At 36.7% G+C, this 12,983-nt stretch overlaps 1 protein-coding gene across 1 annotated transcript in view; it reads left to right on the forward strand.

Moving 5' to 3' along the window:
• LOC111088792 (anoctamin-8-like) overlaps positions 1-12,983 on the forward strand; it is a gene marked incomplete at its 3' end in the record, with an annotated part of 96,202 nt that overhangs the window by 13,126 nt on the left and 70,093 nt on the right. Inside the window, exon 2 of the mRNA XM_022399771.1 lies at positions 357-503. The remainder of the gene's footprint in view (positions 1-356; positions 504-12,983) is intronic.

The following is a 12,983-nucleotide window of genomic DNA, read 5'->3' on the forward strand; positions in this document are numbered from 1 at the left end:
GATTTTTTATATTAGGCCTAAGGAAGAATAGTTTCTATACAAGATAAATTTGATAGGATTTTTTATATTAGGCCTGAGGAAAAATAGTTTCTATACAAGATAAATTTGATAGGATTTTTTTATATTAGGCCTGAGGAAGAATAGTTTCTATACAAGATAAATTTGATAGGATTTTTATATTAGGCCTGAGGAAGAATAGTTTCTATATAAGATAAATTTGATAGGATTTTTTTATATTAGGCCTGAGGAAGAATAGTTTCTATACAAGATAAATTTGATTTATTTAACTGTTGTGTTTTGAACGTGATTTTATTTAAAAAATAAAAGTTGCTGAATCCACATTTACGTTCCTTTAGGTTGTTCAGAGTATTAAGCCGACAATCACAAAAGTTGACCTTACAAACAGGGTACGCCAACGCTGAAATACAACGTTGAATTTTGGAAGAATTTCATTTTTGGCAAACGAAAGTTACAGTGACGTCACACACACAAAAAAAAAACCGGTAAGAAATGATTGTTTATAAAAGTGAATTTATCAGGAGAAAACTGTGATACGATTACGAACTGGAACCTCAAGAAAATGGTTTAAAATATGAAGCCGCTCGAACTTCCAAAGCTTACATATTTTATACTATAAACTATGCACGCACATTGATCACTAGGGGGAACTCGTGCTTCGCGTACAAAACGTTTTTCTTGGTTGTGATATTTTGTATTTGAATCAACAAAATTTATAAAATGTAAAAGCAGTATTGTATATTTAAAGTAATTAAACAGTTAAGTGACCTGCCTAGACTATTCACACATGTTAGATACGTAGAGTTTAATCGAATCTGATGGTCGTGCGGGGCGTCTCGATGACTGCGAGGTTACACCTAAGTGGGTTAAATCTATACCAACCCAACACCTCTAGTACAAAAGTCACTAAAGGTCTGATCAAAATGACAAACCGATCGACTCATCTAATAGAAACACCAGATCTGGCGACAAACCGATCGACTCATCTAATAGAAACACCAGATCAAAATTTGGGTATCGGGGAAAAAGTATTAAATCACATTAATATTGTCCCTGATCAACAGCCTGACGGTACCAGTTTATAAACAAATGAAAAAAATTCACACACAAAACCTTAACACAAACACTACTGTCTGAGATGGGGCTCTGAGGGAAATATTCCCCAAATACCTTTCCCTTTTCAGTGCATAATACCATCAACACTCATGGTGACGTCATTCGTACTTCTCTACTCCTACTTTGATTTCTGCATATTTTAATCAAGTTTAAAAAGCTTCCCATGCACGAGCACCTGTTACTCTTTATTATATAGATCTGATCATCATTTTGTTATCATCTGATTTGTTACACACATAGACCAATCACCCTTGTTACACACACATAGACCAATCACCCTTGTTACACACACATAGACCAATCACCCTTGTTACACACACATATACCAATCACCCTTGTTACACACACATATACCAATCACCCTTGTTACACACACATATACCAATCACCCTTGTTACACACATACACCTAGTTCCAACTAATGTATCTATTGTATATTCTTTAGTTTTACTGATCGTAAATAAGACATTTCTTTCAATTTCATCGTATTCCGATTTCTACTACACGGTTTACCAAACTTTTCATTTTCATTATTCTCCCCCACCCCTTTTTACTTTCACCAGTCTTCCAGATGGTAAAAACATAAATATAAGAACAAGGAACGGACGGTAAGGTTTCTGTTCATTGTACAATCATTCATATTTTATATATTCACGACCCACGTCGCTGTTACGTCATCGTCAGAGTAACCGAAAGTAACTCTATAGTAGTAATACATTCACTCAACAGAGTTGCATCTGTAAGTGACCGAACTCCCAACTTTCTGGTTGTTGTAACCTGTTTAATATTTACAAAGTTGTGTCATTAAGATCAATTACTTTCCCAAATACAGGCTGCAGATGATGAATGGTAGGTTTAGAGGTGGGGCGTTCTAGGCTTGCGCACACACACACACACACATCTGCCCTCCCATTTTTTCTTACACGTGTGGGGCTTGGTCGAATCTGATAGACGGTGGGCCCTATTTCTCCAGAAAGCTCTCTCTCGGAGTGAAGTACGTTTTACCTTTCCTACAGTGTTGTTTGTTTCGTATGTGTTCTTGGCTCTTTTTGGTCTTGTTAACTGAAGATTTGTATTGAAGTATCAACAATACTGTTTATAGGTACTCCTTCATTTAGTATCAAAGTTGACACGACTGTTGTGAAATCTCTAGACATAAACATATAATATACCATAATCTTTAAACTGTTTACTTGTTTTGTTCTCTAATTTACGATTTTTTACCGGTTACGTGACTTGAAAAGTCACTCTTCACGATGTAATTTTAAAAAAACGTTTTATTGTCCTTTCTGTGGCTCCTAGTAACAGTTGTACAGTTACAACTCCACCGTCGACGATCAAATATTTAAAAAAACAACCCGTGTCGAATTCATTTCATGATTTGGTTTAGGGAAAAGTTGGAATTGTGCAAAGGTACTTTGTATAGGGAATAACAGAATGCACATTGTCTATAGAACTACATTCTGAAGAGTGACCTTTGAAGTAACGAAACCGATAGAAAATAATAATGAAGAGAAAAAAACCCAGAAAAGTTCAAATATTTTAGTATTTTTTTTACTTCAATCCACTTGCATGTGTTTTGTTTAATCTTTACCTATACATTTCTCGTAGAAAAAAATCAATAATAAAAAAAAACTCCGTAAGAAGTTCAATTAAAATCACTGGTTCATCCACTTCATGAGCCTAATTAAACTCTTAGAACGAAAACAGTATGGCTATTCCAGACGAAAGGCGGATCATAGTTGGAAATATCTATTTGTATGCCGCTCTATTCTGACACTCATAACCCTATTCAACAGGGGATAAAAGACTTACCTTTCATTGTCCGTCACGAGCACTTGTGCACTCAAAAAGGCGGAGATCCAGTGGTGTACTAATACGAATCTGTACACGATTATGGCCCACCCTGTACACGCGCGCTTCACGTGATTTAGTAATAAAACCCTTATAAGGCAACAGTTAATTATGAATATCATTTTTTAAAAAGAACAAGCGCTCCAATTTCAAGTTCAGAGCTACGTGACAGATGTGAAACTAAGACGTTGTTCAGAGCTACGTGACAGATGTGAAACTAAGACGTCGTTCAGAGCTACGTGACAGATGTGAAACTAAGACGTCGTTCAGAGCTACGTGACAGATGTGAAACTAAGACGTTGTTCAGAGCTACGTGATAGATGTAATATTAAGACGTTGTTCAGAGCTACGTGATAGATGTAATATTAAGACGTTGTTCAGAGCTACGTGATAGATGTAATATTAAGACGTTGTTTAGAGCTACGTGATAGATGTAATATTAAGACGTCGTTCAGAGCTACGTGATAGATGTAATATTAAGACGTTGTTCAGAGCTACGTGACAGATGTAATATTAAGACGTTGTTTAGAGCTACGTGATAGATGTAATATTAAGACGTTGTTTAGAGCTACTTGACAGATGTGAAACTAAGACGTTGTTTAGAGCTACGTGACAGATGTGAAACTAAGACGTTGTTTAGAGCTACGTGACAGATGTGAAACTAAGACGTTGTTTAGAGCTACGTGACAGATGTGAAACTAAGACGTTGTTTAGAGCTACTTGACAGATGTAAAATACACAACCTGGAGATACATTTTGTTTATTGAACATAGTAGAACCTGGGGATTCGCAAGATAACACACAATGACATGCGATGCTTGTGACGGATCCAACTTCTTTTCGTGAAATGAAAAACCTCTAAATTTAACCAGAACTCAGTTTTAAAAAGCAATCCCAGAAAATGGAACAGAAAGAGGAAGACTGGTAGATAGACTGATAAATAGATAGACAGATGACCTCATGTCTCTTTTGAGTAAACGATCATCAAAATTTCTAATTTTCTCTTCTTGTAGCTTGCGGCCCCACCCTTAGCCTTACCCCACTTTTCAAATATATCGTTAATCGGGTCCCCACACACACACATTTACCCCGAAGGGACATGTTTATCTGTCCTACGCATGATTACCAGGTTCATCCAATATTTATTGTGCACGTATCGAGCAATACACCTTTTTTATTAGTTGAGTTAAACAAATATCATTACAAGATAAAATGAGTAAAAATAAAAAGAACAGTCGATGATCGAAAAGCTAGTCAATCTTATGGTTTGAACTTTCTTATTGTTTGTCTAAAGTCTTATTAAGGTTTAATCTTATAAGACTATATATATATCGGATTACACAGCACCGAGAAAGCTCCATCTAGCGAAAAAGAGTGATTTATCACAACAATAAAGAGCGCATGAATCATGAATTTCTTTTACTGTACTATTATAAAAGCAAGTACAGGTTTGGGCTAACAAATCATCCAGTACGTAGGCGCTTTTGCTTTAGACGTCTAGATAATCAAACCGCCATTGCACGTTAAGAAAACACATTATGTAGACGTAATAAAGTTCTAAAAGTAAAGAGGAAGGCATTATAAAATATTACACGTGCTTATTAATAAGTTCAGCTCCCCCCCCCATTGGCTCAGCAGTAAGTCTAAAGGTTTATAACGTTAAAAACAGGGTTTCAATCCCGTGGTGAGCACACCACAGATAGCCCTTCGCGTAGCTTTGCGCTTAACAATAAACAAGTTCAGAGAAACAAATATTCACAAAGTAAGGTCAGCAGAAAAAAATAATTCCGCTAGAGGGTGTGATGATATATGAAAAAAAAAACTGAAATTTTGTCTGAAAAAAGTGACAGACTTTATAATAGAAATTATTTAACACTCGAAAAAGGTTTTTAAAGAAGTATAACAAAATAAACTGGAAATGTCATTCTGTTACGGCCATTATGTAAATATTCTGTAAATCCTGTAAAGAAACAAAACACGGACCAAAGCAACAACCTTACAGATTCTCCTTAGTTACATTTCTATACACCTTCCATCTTTGTTTATGTGTGTTTTTATTCATTTACTAAGCACAAGGCTGTAAAATGGAATGTCTGTGCTCTGCCCACCGCAGGTATCGAAATCCGATTTTTAGCGTTATAAACTTTCGGACTTACCACTAAACTACCTGGCGCCCTTTTTTATTTGTTTCTTATGACAGGAAATAACTAAATGTGTAATTCGAGGAATAACTTGATGGTCAGTCCTGACAACAAATAAACTTTCTGGATTGAATAAGAGACAGAGAAGTTTTGAAATTTTAAGACTGTCCAATTGCTTCGTCGCTAGGTGTCGCAATAAAATCTTAAAAAATGAGCTAATTAAAGACAAAATGAAATAACTATTTAATATCTGTGTCTGTGCATCAGTTTCATCTCATAATTGTGTGACCTAAGCCTAACGAACAAACAAACAGGTACGGTAGCAACAGAAAAATATTTTATTCCACAAAAACTTTTTAAAAAAAAAGAACTACGTGAACCTAGTTACTCGCAGTGAGTGAATGACTACCTGCCACTTATAATGGTGGTGGTAACAAGATCTTATGGCTCTTTAGAAGCTATTCTTCGTAGGCAGCCCGAACCAGATTTTATTTTCTTATTTGGCACGACGCCCCATTGAAACGCCATCATTTTGGTTACCGCAGGGATGAATGTAAAAATTTAGGCGAACATTTCTGCTTGAAGCAATTAAAGTTTTAGAACAGTGTGTTTGTTTTAGTGCAAAGCCACATAAGGCTATCTGCTGTATCAACCGCGGGAAGCGAATCCCAGAGTTCAGCGTTATAAGTATGTGAAATCAGTTTGTTTTAGTGCAAAGCCACATAAGGCTATCTGCTGTATCAACCGCGGGAAGCGAACCCCGGAGTTCAGCGTTATAAGTATGTGCAATCAGTTTGTTTTAGTACAAAGCCACATTAGGCTATCTGCTGTATCAACCGCAGGAATCGAACCCCAGAGTTCAACGTTATAAGTATGTGAAATCACCTCACCGAGGAGGGAAATGTTTGTCTTAACGATAAATAATGCGATTTATGATACATATAGAATGTACAGCACTCAACATAGACTAGTCGGGATTCCCAGAAAAAGAAAAGAAAAAATACTTTTAAGGTAAAAGTTGGTATGACGAATTCTTAATTAATATGATTTGAACCAACCTGCTGAATCCAAAAATGCTTGTTACAAAGCTCGGTTTTGGGGCTTCAAATTTACAGAAAAATTCTACAAGTAGCGCTTTTATACTACTCTGTTTACTGCTGTAATCCAGTAAAAATTGTAGCAATAATGATCCAAGATGCACGGATGTATACCCAGCAGACAAATAGAACATATTATAATAATTACATTTGATAATACATACATTAGTGTATCTAACATGTACACAAGAACTGGCGATGACACACGATTTCTATTTTATAGGTCAGGGGTCATAAAATGTCAAGGTATTTTGTTTTCAGCAGCATCCTTTCAACACAAAGAAGGAACAGATATTCTAGTGATGGTAGAAATAGACGTAAACGTTTATTGGTGTTTAAAAAACGATGAATTTAATACGCGCAAACTATATCTTCAGACAAAGTACTGAATCCATATTAACCTGAAAGTAACAGAACGGCAAAGTCCTGGATCCATATTAACCTGAAAGTAACAGAAAGACAAAGTCCTGGGTCCATATTAACCTGAAAGTAACAGAACGACAAAGTACTGAATCCATATTAACCTGAAAGTAACAGAAAGACAAAGTACTGGATCCTTATTAACCTCAAAGTAACAGAAAGACAAAGTCCTGGATCCTTATTAACCTGAAAGTAACAGAAAACGAACTAACATGTCACATCCACCACCATAACTACTGTGCACCAAATGATATGACAAAGTGTAAATATATTAGTTTTAAATGATTAACACTAATTGCTACCTACAAGTATTACTATCTTGAAATACCCTCACTCAACTACGGAGTTTAAAGGCCCCCTCATGATCTACAGTGGCCTCAATCTACCGATCAAGCTTCCTCAAGGGCGGTCCGTACTTGAAATTAGGGTACACCCCGAGCACGTGGGCCACGTTTGATCGCACTAACCTGTGAATGTGGGTATATCAAAAACGGAACCCACGGAATCACGAGGGGGACTATAAACATAAAATCTGAAGCCAGATTCGGGTTCGGCGACCCTGAAAACCTATTCCTAGACCTTCCCCATGCATGCGTAACCTTACGTATGCGTTTTAGCACCCCTAAGTAAAGAAGGGTAGGGATATAGGCCATATAAAAAAGGACACACACGCACCTCGTGCCGCCCTTATCCCACGTGCCAAGTGTGGCCCTCCTAGCTCAAAACTATGGAAGAAGATTGCAGACAAATTCACACACACACAAAGTGAATTAATACAGGATGGGCCAGGCATGGCCAGGTGGTTAGGGCGCTCGACTCGCAATCTGTGGGTCGTGGGTTCGAATCCCCGTCACACCAAACATGCTCGTCCTTTCAGCCGTGGGGGCGTTATAATGTAACAGTCAATTCCACTATTCGTTGGTAAAATAGTAGCCCAAGGAGTTGGCGGTGGGTGGTGATGACTAGCTGCCTTCCCTGTAGTCTTACACTATTAAATTAGGGACGACTAGCGCAGAAAGCCCTCGTGTAGCTTTGCGCAAAATCCGTAACAAACAAACAATAATACAGGATGACCCTCTTCTAAATCACTAGGACTACTAGTTACCGCTAATCTAAATCACTATGACTACAAGCTACCGCTAATCTAAATCACTAGGACTACAAGCTACCGCTAATCTAAATCACTAGGACTACAAGCTACCGCTAATCTAAATCACTATAGTGATTTAGATTAGCGGTAGCTAGTAGTCCTAGTGATTTAGATTAGCGGTAGCTAGTAGTCCGGACTATAGCTACCGCTAATCTAAATCACTAGGACTACTAGCTACTGCTAATCTGTAGCGCTGTATCAATTTCAAGAGGCTCCGTTGTAAGACTGTCATGTTCAAAGAACACCACTCCCCACTGATGCTATTTATAAACCATGTAGCGTAGGAGGACGATAGTTCCCAGCACCTATTTCAACAGTCTATTGTGTATTTTCATGGTGAAAAGGAGAGCACGTTGTGCGTCAGATTTTGATTCCGCAGATTACCAGTCGAGCACCTTAACTAGGTCCTGACACAAATAATTAGTTTAATTTTATGTACGTGTTGTTGACCTCACCTGAGCAACAGAACTTTCGATAAACATACAGGTTAACGTAACGGTTAAAAAAGACGTTTGCTTACATCTGTATAAGACTGTATCAAAACCCGGTTTCTAGCGTTGAAAGTCCTTAGACATACCGCTGTGCCACTGGGGGCCTTTAAAATATAACGATAATCAAAAACAGATTTTCGTCTAGAAATCAGTTGATCTTTCGATTTTCTCCTTTTTTTTTAATTATTAAAATTAAACAAAAAAAATCCCGGGAAATGTAACAAAATATTAAAACAAAATGATAAAACATATCTTATTCATAAGCAAAAAAAAAAAAATGGTGTACTGAAGTTTGTTAATGATACTGTACGTTTTTTAATCAGATTGTTAGTATCAAAGTAATTGTTGACTGCCTGCTGGGCTCACATACATAGTTGTCCATTCGTATTACTTGTTTGTTTGTTTTGAATTTCGCGCTAAGCTACAGGAGGGCTAGTTTTGTGGAGTGTTTCCTCCTCTTGAAGTGGGTAGCCACTTCAGACCACACTAGTAACTAACCTCTCTAGTTTTGTGGAGTGTTTCCTCCTCTTGAAGTGGGTAGCCACTTCAGACCACTCTAGTAACTAACCTCTAGTTTTGTGGAGTGTTTCCTCCTCTTGAAGTGGGTAGCCACTTCAGACCACACTAGTAACTAACCTCTAGTTTTGTGGAGTGCTTCCTCCTCTTGAAGTGGGTAGCCACTTCAGACCACACTAGTAACTAACCTCTCTAGTTTTGTGGAGTGTTTCCTCCTCTTAAAGTGGGTAGCCACTTCAGACCACACTAGTAACTAACCTCTCTAGTTTTGTGGAGTGTTTCCTCCTCTTAAAGTGGGTAGCCACTTCAGACCACACTAGTAACTGACCTCTAGTTTTGTGGAGTGTTTCCTCCTCTTGAAGTGAGTAGCCATACCAAACAGTACTAGTACCTAACCTCTCTAGACCGATTACGCTCGCTTTTGTTTGTTTTGGCTATCTGCACTCTGTACACCAGGGGGGTATCGAGCCCCGGATTTTAATGTTGTAAGTCTGTAAGTTACCACTTACCACTCCCTCGCACCAGTCCTGACAACTGGATACTCACATAGATCCCACGGATATGTTGTGGGCATTTCTGAAATTTTCTCAAATACTTCCTCAGTCGAGTGGCATTGTTCACACAAGTTAGGTTACGATATGTGCTTTCGTCAATCACCTTGAAATTACATTTTTTATTCTTTTTGAAAGAGCTCCTGATCTTAATTGATTGCTTGAGATTACTGGCAGTTTTTAGATTATTCAATAAAACACGATGTAACAATAAGATTCTTAAAAAAACACTTGAGTAAAGTAACTGGTCAATGAATAGATTCATAGATAAATGGGTTCCTATACTGAGAGAAATGTCCTCTAAATTATATGAAACCAATTACATTTCTCTTTCAAATACTTTACCGATCTTTATATAATGGATGGAACCGTCCATTTTCTACACATTTTCTTTGTTTACTAATCACAAGTCATATTTAACGTAGCCTTGTATCTTTAGCTTCCGAAACACATGAGACACAGAGTAAAGGCCTACCATTTTTGTAATGAAAACTGCTACAATCATGCTGTGATTTTAGTTACATACACTAAGCCTACTGCAAATTATACAAAGCATGAAGGTTTAGGCCTAAAAGACAACATGGAACAAAAGTAAAACACATGGTAAAAAAAATAATAATAGGCTGTCCATTAGCCTAATGTGCGATCACAAACACTTCACACTTTCAACCCTGTCGGCTAGTAATAGAACAACAAAAATGAAAACTGTAATATAAAACTAAACACACGGTAAAAAATAATAACTGTCGATTAGCCTAATGTGCGATCACATACACTTCACACTTTTAACTCTATCGGCTAGTAATAGAACAAAAAAATGAAAACTGTAATATAAAACTAAACACACGGTAAAAAATAATAACTGTCGATTAGCCTAATGTGCCATCACAAGCACTTCACACTTTCAACCCTGTCGGCTAGTAATAGAACAAGAAAAATGAAAACTGTAATACAAAACTAAAAGAAAATATACTTTCGGAAACGTACTTCTAGAATAAATTAAAACATTTTAATTGGAAAATGTTGAGGAACTGTCTTTAGTTTGTAGTTTAAAATTCAGTTTATTTCAGATACAGTAGTTAACACCTGTTGCATAAAAAATATTCTTATAAAAATCAAGGAAACTTAAAACGATTCACATCTTCACTTATGTCATTAGAAGTTCAATAAACATTTTTCTTAGTTATGCGGCGTACAGTGATTTTTCGATGTATTTATTGTTTGTTTGTTGTTAAGCACAAAGTTACAAAATAAGCTGTGCTGTGCCCATCACGGGGTTCGAAACCCAGTTTTTAGCGTTATAAGCCTTCACACTTACTGCTGAGCCACTGAGGGGTAGTAAAATGTGAAACTGATTTGGGGACCATACATAAAGTGACAAGTTTTTTCATGCGAGAGAAGTTAATCAAACTGGTGAGCTCACCACATTGCCATAGGATTAGTCCACAGGAAGTCAACACAGCCATTTATTTGACCCACCCTATTATGATCTTAATTTTAAATTTGGTGGGCTTATTAAGAAACTAATCCAGAGCAAATTTCAATTCCTTGAGTATTGTAAAAAGTTACAGAATATTCCAGAAATATCTCAAGTTATCAGGGTTTGTTTCATTTCGTGTCTCTGTTTCTCAGCTATTGCACTAAGAGTGATATCAGAGAAATAGATCTACCACACTGGACAACTACCTGTTTTAACCCATTAGGCAAACACAAACATTCATCTTAGAATAACCTCCAGCCAGTTTCACAATGGACATGTAAAAAAAACAAACAATCCTGATTTCATACTTGGAGTAAAGATCTCTGACAACTGCAGGAAGCGCAGTCCTCTTATTGTACCTGGGTGTTGATCCAGGTGCAGTTCCGGTCACTTCTTCTCTTATTGTACCTGGTGTTGATCCAGGTGCAGTTCCGGTCACTTCTTCTCTTATTGTACCTGGGTGTTGATCCAGGTGCAGTTCCGGTCACTTCTTCTCTTATTGTACCTGCTATTGATCCAGGTGCAGTTCCAATCTCAGACTCGGGGCGAAGTTGACGATGTCATGTTCGATTTAAAAATAAATAAAATATCTCATGGCATTCAGACTCAAATGTCAAGCCTCTGGACCTTTTCTTCGATCACACTTAATGAATTAAATGAAAAGTCAGGCCTCTTGACCTTTTCTTCAATCAAACTTAACGAACTGCACGTCAAGTGAAAGTAGATAAAAAAAAGCATCAAAATAACATTAATTTTAGTTCTGTAAATAACTGAGAACAAAGTTTATAAACATTTGAGTGACGACAACCGAATCGTAATTCAATATTTTTATTTTTTTTACTAATACTGCATTTGCCCTGAAACTTAAAGCGAAGGATTTTCTCAATATATTCTACAAGTCCACAAACTTTCATCAAAGTCAGAGGTCAGGTTCAATTTTGTTTTCGGTGTTGATCTGATATAGACTGACTCCAAGCCTAGTCCTTCAAACCATTACATTTAATTAACAAGGAGTTCGTGACCACCAATACTACAAAGGATGCAGCCATGATAGTTCTTAAACATCCGGAAAGGAAAAATGAAGAGATATGAAACGGTAAGACTTGGATATTGGACTTTGAAGTCAGTATTTCAGTAAGAGTTAAAATCAAGAACACAAAAGTGTTTTTACTCAACAAATAAAGAATTACGTTGTGTCGTCTGCATTAGTTGATTCATGTTTCCCTCCAAACTAACATTTATGTGCCACATTTTCGTAAAATAAAGTTAATGAAATTTTCCACGAGAATACATGCCTTGATAAACACAATTAAAGAGATGTTATTTTAAAATTCTTGGACAAGTAAAATTGTGACCTTAATGCACGGCTCATCCTGGCATCGCTTTCACGACACGGATTTGAATCATGTATGACGTTAATTACTAGTTAATTCAAACGGCTGTGAAGGATGTTAAGTTAGACAGTTATTTTATACACAGATACACTTTCAGAGAAGTGTATTTTTTTTTATTCTGGAGCAAAGAAAAAACGACTAAATCAGCACCGTATTTATGAAATACTCATGTGTCATTTTTTCTTTTTCCGTTTAAATATTACAAGTTAAATTGAGTAATTATTACATTGTCATGCACAAATAAATATGAAACAGACTATAAAAAATTACACACCTCACGTAAATATTCACTATTTTCGTTTCTTTAAAGGTCCTACACTCAACTTATTCATAATATACTGCTACTGGTATTTTCGATAAAAGGAGAACATCCACGACTAATAAATGTAACAAGTGTCTTTACAAATACTATTATCTATCAGTCAGATCTCTTAACGTATACGTGACTTACTATAAAAAGTGAGATAATATAGGTGTCTTTACAGCCACCAGTCTCCTTCTGTGACACCTCCTAACAGTGTACCTAGTTACAGGTGTCTTTACGGCCACCAGTCTCCTTCTGTGACACCTCCTAACAGTTTAACTAGTTACAGGTGTTTTAGTGCCATCAGTCTCCTTCTGTAATACCTCCTAACAGTTTAACTAGTTACAGGTGTTTTAGGGCCATAAGTCTCCTTCTGTAATACCTCCTAACAGTTTAACTAGTTACAGGTGTTTTAGGGCCATAAGTCTCCTTCTGTAATACCTCCTAACAG

The sequence above is a fragment of the Limulus polyphemus genome, unplaced genomic scaffold, assembly GCF_000517525.1.
Source record: "Limulus polyphemus unplaced genomic scaffold, Limulus_polyphemus-2.1.2 Scaffold4445, whole genome shotgun sequence".
Taxonomy (NCBI): Eukaryota; Metazoa; Arthropoda; class Merostomata; order Xiphosura; family Limulidae; genus Limulus; species Limulus polyphemus.